The sequence below is a fragment of the Leptonychotes weddellii genome, chromosome 8 (genome assembly GCF_054177405.1).
Source record: "Leptonychotes weddellii isolate Sample4059 chromosome 8, ASM5417740v2, whole genome shotgun sequence".
In the NCBI taxonomy this organism is placed as follows: Eukaryota; Metazoa; Chordata; class Mammalia; order Carnivora; family Phocidae; genus Leptonychotes; species Leptonychotes weddellii.
The window spans coordinates 18,803,849-18,816,695 of record NC_138376.1 but is presented as its reverse complement, the minus strand read 5'-3'; the positions used below and the strand labels follow the sequence as shown (position 1 = coordinate 18,816,695).

General features: G+C 42.2%; 1 pseudogene; it reads left to right on the top strand.

Moving 5' to 3' along the window:
• Positions 1 to 2,223: 2,223 nt before the first annotated feature.
• LOC145722821 (short coiled-coil protein B-like) lies at positions 2,224 to 3,372 on the top strand (annotated as a pseudogene).
• The last annotated feature ends 9,475 nt before the right edge of the window (positions 3,373 to 12,847 follow it).

Genomic DNA, 12,847 nt, shown 5'->3' with positions numbered 1-12,847 from the left:
ATCTTTTCCATGAAGTAGGCAATGAGGTTTTCTGCTGAAAGGAGGGGCATGAGGGTAGGTTTGAGGTGTGAGCAAAGTGAGCATAAGAAAAACTGTGGTGGGGGGTTTGTAGGGGATTGACTGAAAATGAAATAAAAGATGACAGATTCTGGAAGCTCAACAGTGCATAGCAACAGCATTGGAGGTTCAATCAGTTTTCACCCCTTAACTTTTTCCAGCAGGGCTCAGCAATTTGGAAATCAGAGGGAAGAAGGATGAAGAGTGATGGGAAGCCATGGAATGTAGAAATGGGTTAAGTAGGGAACTGAAGGACTACATTGCTTGAATTCAGTGGGGGTAGAGAAACAAGGATAGGGTCTCAGTAGGAAACAGTCGATTAACCAAACACACTTTTCCAAAGTGTGTTTTATGGAACACTAGAGTTGTGAAACATGCTTCCTTCAAAAAAATAATAATAAACTTTTGTCAAATTATCGTGGAAAACCTTAGAGCTTCACAAGGGAGGTTAACATTTAAAAGGCCTACTAAGTCCAGAAAAAAAAAAACCCCACCTGTTTTGTAACCCAGAACTTCCTAAGCTGATTTGACCTTGAAGTACTTTTTTGTGTAACTCATATCAACAGCACTTATAAGTATTTATATCAGTGAGGATAAGCTAGGTTATGCTGTTGTAACAAGTCAATCTCAAAATCCAGTAGCCGAACACAGCCAATGTGGGTCCAAATAGCCACTCAGGAACTCAAGTTAATGGACGTTCCAACATCTCAAACATGTAACTCCAAGATTTGCCATGGCTGGAGAAGAAAGCACACAGAGAAGTGCTTACTCTTCATGCTCTGACCTAAAACAGTACACATCACTTCTGCTGACTACTCATGGGCCGTAATGGGTCATATGGGCCCACCTAAGTTTAAGGGACTGGGAAATACAAGAGGGAGGGAGAGGAAGAAGAAGCTGCCCCTCAGCAGCATTATTTATTGAAATACTGTTGTTTTTGGCATTTTGCTAAGTGCTTGTATGACATGCATCATGTTATATAATTCCCACAACAACATTATCAGTAAGGTAGTTTATTATCCCTATCTTCCAAATCGGAAAATTGAGACCTAAAAAGGTTAGCTGAATTGTCCAAGGTCACAGAGAAGTAAGTAAAGGAGGCTAGATTGAGACCATCCCCTCTAGGATGGTAAAGCCCATACTGATCACCACTGTGTTCATGTCTCCCATGCTTCTATGCTGTGTTTTTGATGGCCAGGCCCTTTTACTCACAGCTTCTTATTTCATCCTCAGCAACCCTGCCAAGATAGCCACCTGTGCCTTCATTTCTAATGAAGAAAAGAAGAGATTTGAACCCAGTTCTCTTTGACTCTCAAAGCCCCTGTTAGTGCACTTTCTCAGACCTCTTTTTCTACCATTTTGGTCATTGCATGCAGATTATTTGGTCTTCCCCTGGTTAGATTTGGTTTACACACAATATTCTGGACAGACTTAAGATGTCCCTTTGTTTCATTGGCACTGGAATGATGGTTACAGCTTTATCTAGATCTTCCTAATGGTGATCTCTGGATTTGTTGACTGCAAAATCTCCTTCATACTGGAAGACTTGAAGTCTTTTATACCTAGAAATACCTACCCCCCCTAAATTATACATTATTCTGTACATGCTTCTTTTTTCTCTGGGAGTATCATGAGGTTTTCCTAGTATTTTTCCCTTATAACTTGGTATTCACTACTCAGGAAATCTTGTGTCTACTGCAAATTGGAAGATTTAAACATATACAGTTAAGACTCAAAAGCAACTGTCTTTGAGAAAGAAAATCTCAGGAGTAATAGGTTCCCAGCTGTGTGGTTCCTCTGGGTCCAAATTAAAGAGTCCATGAAAGCATCCTCCAGAGTTCCCCAGGCACAGTGGGCTCAGCAAAGAGTTTGAAGACCCATCTGGTTGATGTCGCAAGTGGCTAGTGAGCCCAGCTGCTGGCTTTCAGGTAACTTAAAAGATTGAATAGTCTTGGGCAGAAAGCCTCAATGACCCCGTGGAACTGGGAGCAGCAATAATAAGAGTGGAAGGTGAGTCTTGCCTCTCTAAGAGGTCAGTGAACAGCAAACAGGAAATCCATACTGGACAATCAGCTCACAAGCCAAATGATGCCAGCAATGTAAATGTCGGGATTATACCAAAACCTATGTATCAGTGGCTTAAATTATATAGGATTTTGTGTGCTTGTTTGTCTTGTTTCCCACATAAAAGTAGTCTAAAGGTCAGCAATCCATGGCTAAAATGCTGGTTCTGTGATGTCACCAGTGACACTGACTGTTTCTAGCTTTATGCTCCCCACTCATGGCAACCATCCATTGCTACAGAATGGCTGTTACAGCTGCAATTCGTGTTCCTGGCTGCAAGAAGGAAGAGCAGAGGGCAGACACAGTGACTTCTGCTTAAATCTCATTAACCACTCCTATCCACAAGGGAGACTGGGAAATGCAATTTTTCAGCTGGGTACCATGTTGCTTTCCAAAAATTCAGATACTGAGGAAGAAAGGGGAAATGAATGTTAGGTCCTTCATTTTTGTCACTGCCCCACAAAGAATCCAATAAACTGTGCACATTATGGAAAAGTCTTGGAGGCCAGTCAGTCTAGACTGCGTGAATACTTATTTTTACTGTGATGATTGTGCTCTGAGAGGCGGTCCCGACCCCCCTCACACACACTGCTACCATAGCAGACATTATCACTGTCCCTGACAATCCTGGCCAGCTGGCAGAAGTCCCTAGACTAAGGCTGGACCAATGCTGCAAGATGTTCTGCCACCACTTTCTGCCTGGGTCCACTCTTTGCCTCTTGCAGAGCCAGTTAGCTTAATCCTAGAACCAGCAAGTGGTTGTCTTCAAATCTGAGAGCATTATGCTCACCGAAACCCAAGAGGAACACTGAGGATGTTTCTCTTCTATCTGTTGTACCCTTCATTAGGGACACCCTGACCACTGAAGAACAATGATTAGATCCCTCCCACTCTCAGCGCCTCCAATGGCGGACCATTCATCAAGGATTTTGTATCCAGTGCCCAAAATTTGTTACTGGAGATGAATGCCATCATGGATACAGTTGATGCTGAAAATCAGGTGGAACTGGAGGAAAAAAACACAACTTATTAATCAAGTGTTGAAACTTCAACACACACTTGAAGATCTGTTGGCAAGAGTAGATGCAGTTAAGGAAGAAAATCTGAAGCTAAAATCAGAAAACCGAGTTCTTGGACAATACATAGAAAACCTCATGTCAGCTTCTAGTGTTTTTCAAACAACTGACACAAAAAGCCAAAGAAAGTAAGGGATTGACATCCCTTCTGTTTTATGGGATTGCTGCTGATCTTTTTTTTCTTTAAAACTTGGATAGATTCAAAAAGTTACAGTACTTTTGTTTGTGGCTTAATTGAATATTTGTAAAGATAATGTCAGATCTAGGCAAAATTAAGAGCATAACAGAAGATGTCCATAAGTTTGTGTGATATATGTTAGTCTATGTAAACATGCAAATGTCTTGTAGAGACTTTATAATTAGAAATGCATATATTGGGGCGCCTGGGTGGCTCAGTCAGTTAAGCGTCTGCCTTCGGCTCAGGTCATGATCAAAGGGTCCTGGGATTGAGCCCCACATCGGGCTCCTTGCTCAGCAGGGAGCCTGAGTCTCCCTCTGCCTGCCGCTCCCCCTGCTTGTGCTCTCTCTCTCTCTCTCTGACAAATAAACAAAATCTTAAAAAAAAAAAGAATGTGTATATTTATGAAACTTGAAAGTGAATGATTTATCAAATTTGCTTTGATTTATAGATTTAACACTTTCTTTTATTATAGGCACAGTAAGAGATACAAGAAAATAACCATCATGTTGTAAAAAGTGACCTATCATGTACTGAATATACAGCTGTATATGCCCTGCCCACCATGCTGATGCCCCTTTTCCATTTGCTTCTTTCTTCCCATTTCCTTTCCCCTAAGGAAAAAATTGGTTTCACATTTGTAAAAGTAATTTTAATAATAATCATCTGTGAGAGTAACCTCAGCTAGAATTGTTGAAACTTAACCAAAATAAGATACTTTCACAGTTAGGGCTTGCCTTAGTATTAAGATAGGATTTTTGGTTTCTCTTTACTCAGTTGAAAACAGAGGCTTTACATATGAAGACTTTTCTTTGCCACTGAATTGCCAAACTGGGACAGTTTGTTGACAAAAATTTCCTTTTGCACAAAATAACCCACTTGGTATCTAAAAAATGAGCTCTGGTTATATATTTGTAATAGGAAATTTTGAGAAAAATGGAAATAGGATAGGAAAAGTACTTGGCATACAGTAGTAACCAACTCCAAATGTTTTTACTCCAGATTTGCATGATCTCTGGCACAGACTAGATCTTTTAGGGAATATATATATGAGAGTAGATTAAATGTGACTAATCTTTTGTCAACCACATCTAGAAGAGAATAGTTACAAAGAGTTTAGTCTCAAGGTTTATTTGTAGTACCCAGCAGATCAACTTGTGCAAAATCCCTTTAGAGTGTATTAGTATCAAAATCATGAATAAAATGCATGCATACTAGCTGATACTTTCTCAGTATTTTCTGTCACCATTTCTCCCAGAATTTTCTGTTAACCTAACTACTTGGTTTGTAGTGTTTAATCACTCTTCGACAGTTTCTAAAAATTTAGTTTGTAGATTCCATTTGGTAAGAAATTTAGTGTCAGAAGTAATGTTAAAATGTTAAATAGGATAAGAGAGCCACTAATATCATTTTGGTTATTAGATTTGAGCTACTTTTATTCATGGAACAATCTTATGTTTGTATTGGTGTAAGATTTGATGAATGACTTTAGCTGTATGAATATAATAGCTATACTGCAAACATTTTGCACCCTTTTGTGACCTAATTTACAAACACTTAAAATTGTGTTGCAATTGTGCTTTACTATTTAATAAAAAGCTGTTTTGGAAAAAGAAAAAGAAAACAAAAGAAAGAGAGAGAAAGAAAGAAAGAAAGAAACAAGGAAAGAAAGAAAGAAAGAAAGAAAGAAAGAAAGAAAGAAAGAAAGAAAGAAAGAAAGAAAGAAAGAAAAAGAAAAAGAAGGGAAGGAAGGGATGGAAAAGAAGGGAAGGAAGGAAGGGAAGGAAGGGAAGAAAAAAAAAAATGATTAAGTACCACTATGTACCAGGCACTGTGCTTGGTGTGGAGTTAACAAAGATGAAGGGCATTTCTCTTCTTGAGAATTCAGAGACTAGTGGGAACAAGCAAGTACACAAAGAAATTGCAATGGGATGGGGGAATGCTACAGTAGACGTGTGAAGGAAGCCCAGGAACACTGAGAAAGTCCCTGATAGCACACCACTTCTCTTAGTCCACTGGGCTTGCATTAAAGAAAACCACAGACTGGGTGGCTTGTAAACAACCAAAACTTATTTCTCAGCTTGGAAGGCTGAAAGTCCAAGATCAAGGTGCCAGCAGATTTGGTCTGGTGAGCACCTGCTTCCTGGTTCATAGATGGCTGTCTTCTCCCTGTGTCTTCCTATGGAAGAAAGTGCAAGGGATCTCTGGGTGTCTCTTTTATAAGGGCACTCTTTTATAAGGACTCCATTCTCATGATCCAGTCACCTCCCAAAGGCCTCACTTCCAAATATTATCACCTTGGGGATTAGGATTTCAAGATATGAATTTGGAGGACACTAACATTCAGATCACAGCAGTGATGGATTCCAAGCTTTAGAGCACATAAGAGCACCTGGGCAGCTTATAAAAGTGCAAGTTCCTATGTATTGTCACAGGGGTTCCAATATTATAGACTTGAAATCTAGATCTCCAGATTTGCCTAGCAATCTATTTTCTTTTTTCCCACAAAAAAAAAAAAAATCCTGATAATGCTGACACAGTAGTGGATCCCACTTTGAGAAATTCTGCTCTAAGGGGTAAGGTGGGATGAATATGCTAGAGAAAGAAGGCTCAGAAGCAATAATTTATGAATTAATAGGCAGGGCATTCTAGGTGAATGGGACGGCTTAGGTGCAAAAGCCTGGCAGGGTCTGGTTTGTCTAAGAAAAATAAGACACAGGGACTAGAACATGAGCCTGGAGAGCCTCAGGAGGTGCCAGAGGCCCAAAGATGTTGAAGCCAGACTCTATTTATAGCACTTCATACAACAAAGGTTAAACAGTTTTCCTTCTGTAAGACAAAGCTGCAAATTGGGGAGCCAGGATCCTGAGTTCTGGGTTTCCCAGTGGAGGACTGGCAAAAAGAATCACAGTGCACTTGAATTGGTCCTGACTTGCCACAAATCAGTCCCAGCTCCTTGCCTGCCTTTTGTTCCCTCCCTCCCCTTTGCATCTGTTCTGCCTGCCTACCACTCTCTGCCCTTACTCCTCTGAGAGTTGGTGTGTTCTATTGGGCATCTTTGGCTTAGCTACCTTTCAGTTTCTGTTTTTTTTTCTTATGTTTGATAATGTAACATCTAACCATTTTCTCAATTTTGTCCTGGCTGCCTCTGGCAAGCCAGATTAACCTGCCTCACAGTGAAGATGAAGGCTGTCCACTCTGTGGAGCCAAAGGGGAGGCATGAGCTCCCCGGCCTGGACCAGTAATTGCTCATCACTCTACTCCAGCTCTCTTATTGCTAAGCCAGTACAGTGGGCCAGTGTTCCTCCAACCGAGGTACACACTTTCTGGAAAATTTGAACAGTTTCCAAATGATACTCAGACAAGGATACGTATAAAGGCATCAATGCCCACAGGTATTCTTCGCTAATATGGGTCTGCTTGAAATGAGCCTATGCTGAGAATATACCTTCCTCACTCTACAAAAGAAAGATATATCCCTTGCCCATCCCAACTCTTGTTTTGGTTCTTTGCTGCAGGAGGGCACCTGAAACAATGGGATAAATTAAAATTAATGATAAACCAAGTCCCTTAAGCTCATAAGGCTTTGTGTCCTTCCCTGTCTTATACATATTTCTGCAAGAAGGGCATGTTGGCCCATGGGGGCTCATAATTCAGAATATCCAAAGTAGCATAAGCTTACGATGTTGGTCCTTTAAAATGTAATTTTTGTAGGACTATTGGATTTTCCAAAATACGATAAATCAAACACACAAACAAATATTTCACCTGCTATCTTTCAGATATAGCCTGCTTTATTCAGTAAAGTAATGAAAATTTATTTTATTCAATATTATAAAATATTTATTCAAATTATAGTCAATCCTCGTTTTATTTCAACATATAAAATAGTTAACATTTCCTATCTCCTATTAATAAAACTTATTTTTTTAAAAGATTTTATTTATTTATTTGAGAGAGAGAGAATGAGAGAGAGCACATGAGAGGGGGGAGGGTCAGAGGGAGAAGCAGACTCCCTGCCAAGCAGGGAGCCCGATGCGGGACTCGATCCAGGGACTCCAGGATCATGACCTGAGCCAAAAGCAGTCGCTTAACCAACTGAGCCACCCAGGCGCCCCAATAAAACTTATTTTAAAAACGTGGAAAAATTTTAGATGTCAATTTAAAAATGCATGGATGAGCACATAGATTTTCAAAATTCTTTTACAAGGTGTAGAAGCCAACGTTTGAAGACCCTGGAGTAGGACACTTGCCATTAAGGATCACGGTTGTTCTTATTCTATTTCAAAGTGTGCTGAGTTTCTACTATGTGCCAGGCACAGTGAGCCTTCTTTGAAATAAGTGCATCTCTCTGTGCTCTGGAAAATGCTCAGTATCCTGGTGGTGGATGACCTGGTCTCAAAGAGCTCTATAGTCTGCCTTCCACACTGAGAAATATGTGCATCTAACTCCAGGACCAGAAGTTGTGACTCACACAGAAGGTGAACAAGCCTGGCAGAAGGTCGTCCTGAGAGGGCAGTAGGCACCCAGTCACACATTTTGGGCTTGTGTGTTCTGGTGTGTCCAGGTGCATGAAAGAAATGTCAACAACTCAAGAGGGGCTCCAGTGTAGGGTGCATGTTCCCCTGGGAGTGCACCTGGGATCCAGAGAGCCAGGACACAGCAGGGCACAAACAAAGTTCACAAGTAATGGAATGTGCATACACGCTGGGATTGGTGCTCGAACCATGTCATCCCAAAGGTGCGCCAGATGCAGAAGGTGTGGCTCCGGCCCATGAGCCAGCTGTGGATCACTGTGGGGTGTCATCCACAAAGCCACTGTTGAGGAAGCTGGGCTTGAGCAGAACTCTGAATGATGGATAGGATGTGGGGAATTGGAGAGAGGCAGGGAAGTTGCCCAGTTGCCATCAGTCAGGCAGACAGGTACCGAGCAGCTGGTCTGTGCTCAGGTCTGCTCAGGACCCTGAGAAATTGGGGGAGTTGGATACAGATTTAATAAGGGACTCCAGGCACAAACGCTGAGAAAATTCAAGTCTCCCTGCAGGAATGTGTGTGATTAAGGCCTGGGTCCCTGGAGCAGTGAGCACCCCAGGAATTTGGAAGTGGGAAAGCTACCAATGGATCTGATGGGCTAGGGATGAAGGGTAGCCTTGGAGAGGAGAATGAGCCCAGTAGGAAGGGTAAACAGAATGTGGATTGTGGGGCATCCCAGGTGGGGGCATCTCAGGTAGAGAAAATAAAGGTGGCCTAGGCTTGGCCTAAAACTGACCTGCTGTGTTGAGCAAACAGCAAAATGAAATGCCAAAAGACTGGGCTGCTAAAATAATCACTCCTTCAGTAAGTGAACATTCTCGAAGCACCTGTCTGCCAGATATTGCAGGTATCCAGTGAGGAAGACTCACGGAAGGATGATGAGGAGGGCTGGGAAGAAGAGGTTCAGATCACAGGGAAGCTTACAGCAGGAGGTTGCAGACAGTCTGGGAAACAGGAAGAGCGGCGGGGGGGGGGGGCGGTGGGCAAGGTACACTGGTGGAGTGAGGGGGGCTTTGGAAAGTAGGACTGGGGCAGAATGGGGAGGGTTTCGAAAGCCAAGGAGAAGCAACTGCTCTTCATTCCCAGCGCATTTCACATTGTGGAGCTTGAAGCCATCACATGTTCTTCTCCAAGGAGATGGCTTATTGCTGGTTAGGCCCCAGGAAGACCCGAGCAATGACAGCTTGCAGGACAGGTTTGGACCGAGAGGGAGTAGTAGGCAGGGAGCCAGTTAGGGAAACATTACACAGCCTGCATTATTCAGTCCCGGACCCAGAGGGAGGACAAAAGCATCCGTGCAGTTGATTTCAGGAAAGATTTACACCACAGCTGCATAGATTCACCTCGTTGTCACTCTTGATATTCTTCCAAGGAAGAGCTTTTCACCCTGGTGGTGGGGGACGGGTGGAGGTGGGCACATATATATAAATTTTGCTGGAAAGCAGAGGAGACAATATTATCATTCCGAAAATATGATTCAATTTCCCACATATTCATTACCAGCTATCATCAGCTTCCTTCTCTTTGTCTTCTTCTTGCTCTCTTTTTTAAAAGTGTTAAAGTTCTTGTGGTAGTATGATCATTATATTCAAAGTATTTACAAGAAACGCTCACTACAACTGCAGCTGTTAGAATCATGCCCCATTAGGGAAGCAAGGCCCAACAGCTCAGAGAGGAGGAAACAGGGTTGGGTCTTCAACTGCCCAGTAATGAGACAATAACCCGGGACTATTTGGTTACATTCCAGTCCGGCCCTTAGAAAGCACATGTGTTTTTACGCGGCCGTTTCTAGACCTCTCGGTTACAGGGAACATCTGGGATGCGTGTGTAAGCCATCTTCAACAAGGCAAGGCCCAGGGTGCAGGGTGGTGGCCGCTGGCTGAGCTCTGAGCACAGACTCCAGCCCGTGCAATGGGAGATCTGCCGAGAAGTCTGCTCTGGGTGCAGAGCCCTGTGCGCTGACGGATTGGCTCCTACATGACTTGGAACAGTTTGTTGTGTGGGTCTGTGGCTCGTGCCAGGAAGACTGATGTGGCGGGTTTGATTGGTGGGGTTTGTGAATGGGTCAGTTAGCTTTGCACGGAGGCAAACTTTGTTCTCTTCACTTAGCTGCACCCCCAACCTGGCCGGGCGCACGACAAATGGCAACCAGGTGACGGGAGTGGTGATCTCTCCCGGGAAAACCAACTGTGAGCTCATCCTCTTGGCGGGCGGGTCAGGAATGTCCTCCTTACCCATGGAGAATGATTTATTGTTTTTTCAAACACCCCATGTGTAATATCTTCAGTTGCCCTCCCAGGAGCCATGCTGTAAATACAAAATGTAATCTCATTTACACTTTAGGCAGGCAGCAAGATACATCGGGTTGATGAAAGGCTTGGACACAGGAGGAGCCAAGATTTGCTTCCCATCTTTAGGGCAGAGCATCGGTACTTCACATGAAAAAGTACTGAAGGCCAAGGGAGAGTTGATGGAAATCATTTAAACCAGAGGCTCAAGGCAGCAAATTGGGATACAACCCTACCCCTTCCCCTCACGAACACAAGCAAACAGAAACTTTCTACAGACGAGGGTCTTGAGCATGAGATGTTAAAAGGCAAATGCTTATCAGTAACCTTTGAAATACTCCTGGCTGTTGAAGCGGTGTTTCTCTCTCTCTTACCATACCACCCGCTTAGATATGACAAGCGACTTGAACCGTTCCCTTTTCCTTTGAGATGTTAAATGTATGTGCAATCTGCAGCCACGAAGGTTTTCTTTCAAATGAGTCTCCGTCTACCTACAGAGAAAGAGAAGACATGAAATCGTTGCAGAGCCAGATGGTCTGGCTTTCTCTGCATTTGGCTAAGAATGAGACGCAGCCCATTCAGAGTAGCCAGGCATGCAAGGTGTATGCCCCCACGTGTGCCATGATCACTCTTTCTTTAAAGAGTCTCTAAGCTTCTGCAGTAAAAGTGGTGCCTCCAAATGTTTTCAGGCCAGTTTTTTGTTTTTTGTTTTTTTTTTACTTTAAGAGGTCATCTTCCATAGGGAAGATGCGTTATTTTTTCTTGTTTTCCTGGCACCTATAATTCTTTCAATGACATTTCCTATTCTAGCTCCAAAGTTGATGCCAAGTCGCAATCTACCTCATATAGGTACAACATTCTGGACTCAGACTTGAGAGGGTGGGGGAAGAGAAGGAAGTGCAGAGGGGACAAATAAAATGCAAAAGCAAAAAAAATTAGTCCATGGAATCATTAGCATGCTATTTTCATGACTCAAATACTTTCCAGATTATTGGATGCTCCTTTTGGAAATAAAAACATCTATATCAAAACATCAACAAAAATATTTATAGCCAATATATCTAAAGATTAATATTCTTAATGCATTTGAAAAAAAAAACATTTGAGCTGATAGTCAACAAGTTTTTGACCTACAAAAAATGTCAGTTGCACATGGCTCATCAGAATACTAAAGCTTTAACAGATAAATGGGCCCGGATTATTAGTAGAAAATATAAATGGCTTCAAACATATGAAAAACCGTGTAACCTAATAACCAAAAAAATGCAAATAAAAAGCAAACCCAATCTATTTTCAGCTATGATAAATAGCAGGGATGCTTAGCGAGTCTGACTGTCCAGTGCTTGGCATAAAGAAACAAGAACAGTTCTCCAGGGAATGCAAGTTGGCATAACCTTCTTGGAAAGCAAATTGGCGATAATGTAACAAAAAATGTGGGGGTTTTTTTGAATGTTCAAATCTTAGTTCTAGTAATTCCAGCTCTGTGAATTTATCCAGGGGAAAAAATGGTCTGTCCAAAGATGTACACTTCAGTATTTACAACAGTAAAAATGTGGAAGCAAGCCCCATATCCAAGAATAGAGAAATTAAGCAGTAATCAGAAACAAGGAAAGTAGCCGTAAACAAACTTGTCTATAAATCTCCCATTGGCTATTTAATAATTGTGTGATGTTAGACACATTACTAAAACTCTGAGCCTCAATATTTTTTGTCAGTTTGTATCATGAAAATAATTCCTACTTTGTTGGGATCCTGTTGTCAGGATTAAATGGGAAAATGTATATAAATTGCTTAAAACAGTGTCTAGAATGCAGAAAATATCAGCTTCTCTGTATTATTATTTGGCCACCCTCAATATTCCTCAGCTGTTGAAAGAATATTTAAGCATAATTTGTAATAACAGGAAATTTCACATTATGTTATGTGAAAAATCAGAGCATAGAGTGAAATAGAGATCCTGGTCCAGATTCTGTGAAATACGCATAGAAAAAGGAAAAAAAAAAAACAATGGATGAAATAGAAATCAAAATTTAACGGGTTGTCTGGGTCTTAGAATTAGGGGTGATTTTCCTATGGGCTTTCAACTTCTATGTCATTTCCAAGTGAGCTATAATGAGCATGCATTATTTTTATCATCGAGAAAGGATAAAATATATTTCCTAAAATACATCACCAGCCTCTGGTGTTGGTTTCCAGACAGAGCAGGTAGTTGTTTTTATCCATGGCTCCCAGGCAGGATAGAAGGGCAGCTGAGACTCAGGGACAGAGGTCCAGACGAGGAGCTAGGACCACTGGCTTTGGGGTCCTGGGTCTCCACTTAATACCCTGCAACCCTGGCCGTTGTGGACTGTGCTGCTATGGGGAGAGCATCCAGCGAGATCAACACTTCACTGCAGAGCCAGTGGAGAAATGCCTCCTCACCCCCTCTCAGCATGCCACGCACCACGCTGGGTTTTCTGTGGAGCTCTCTGATACACTTTGGTTCCCCTCTCCAGCTGCTGGTGGGATGGAATAATTTGGCCAAGATATTCTTTCAGCTCATATCCCTTGCGATGGGCTGAACTGTGTCCCCCTAAAATCCATATGTTGAATTCCTAACCCCCAGTACTGCAGGATGTGACCTTATTTGGAAGTAGGGTTGTTGCCAAAGT